The sequence below is a fragment of the Myotis davidii genome, unplaced genomic scaffold (assembly GCF_000327345.1).
Source record: "Myotis davidii unplaced genomic scaffold, ASM32734v1 scaffold13, whole genome shotgun sequence".
In the NCBI taxonomy this organism is placed as follows: Eukaryota; Metazoa; Chordata; class Mammalia; order Chiroptera; family Vespertilionidae; genus Myotis; species Myotis davidii.
The window spans coordinates 2,740,267-2,741,121 of record NW_006286243.1 but is presented as its reverse complement, the minus strand read 5'-3'; positions in this window follow the sequence as shown (position 1 = coordinate 2,741,121).

Here is an 855-nt window from a genome sequence, read left to right as displayed (position 1 = left end):
TCAGTTAAGGAAAACAAAACATTACTGTAATCTACATTAAAATGGTTGTGTTCAAAGTTGGTTTTTCTCCTTATGTTAAATATTAATCTCATGTGGAACCTAAAGCAAATTAAATCTGAAACATTACTGGAGGCAAAAATAACAAAACTGAAGCTGCCCTACTTCAGGCACATAACGGAAGGCAGGGCTCTTCAGAAAAGACAGTAATGCTGGGAAAATAGAAGGCAGCAGGAAAAGAGGAAGACCAAATATGAGATGGATTAACTCCAAAAAGATGCCAAACCTGAGTGGCTGTTGAGGAGAGGACATCGTGGAGTGGCCAGAAGTCATAGTCAGGTTTATTCATACTAAGTTCTAGCAATTATCAGGCTATGCTAATTGTAGCTGCTGCAATTCTGAAAACAAAACATTTTAAACATTACACTTGGTACCATATATTTGGTCAAGTCCCTGGACCTCTCCAGGCCTTAGTTTTGCACTAGTCAAATTAAGGGATTGAAACAGATTATTTTAAGGGCCTTTCTAGCTTCAATATACTATTACTAGAGGCCCGATGCATGAAATTCGTGCAAGGGGCAGGGGCCTCTGCCGCCTCTGCCTCGGCCCCCACCACTGTGGCTTCGTATGGAAGGATGTCTGGTCTAATTAGCATATTATGCTTTTATTATTATAGATTCTCTGATATTTTAAGTTCAAACTCTACCTATCCCATTTTCTCTCTACCCATCACATTTTTATTTCATTTAAAATTCCAAGCTCAAAATTGGTTCTTGAGTGAAGCTTTCTCTATCAGCCCCCAAAAGAATTAGTTGTTCTTGTCCTAGATATTTTCACACCAACATGACTCTAAAAATG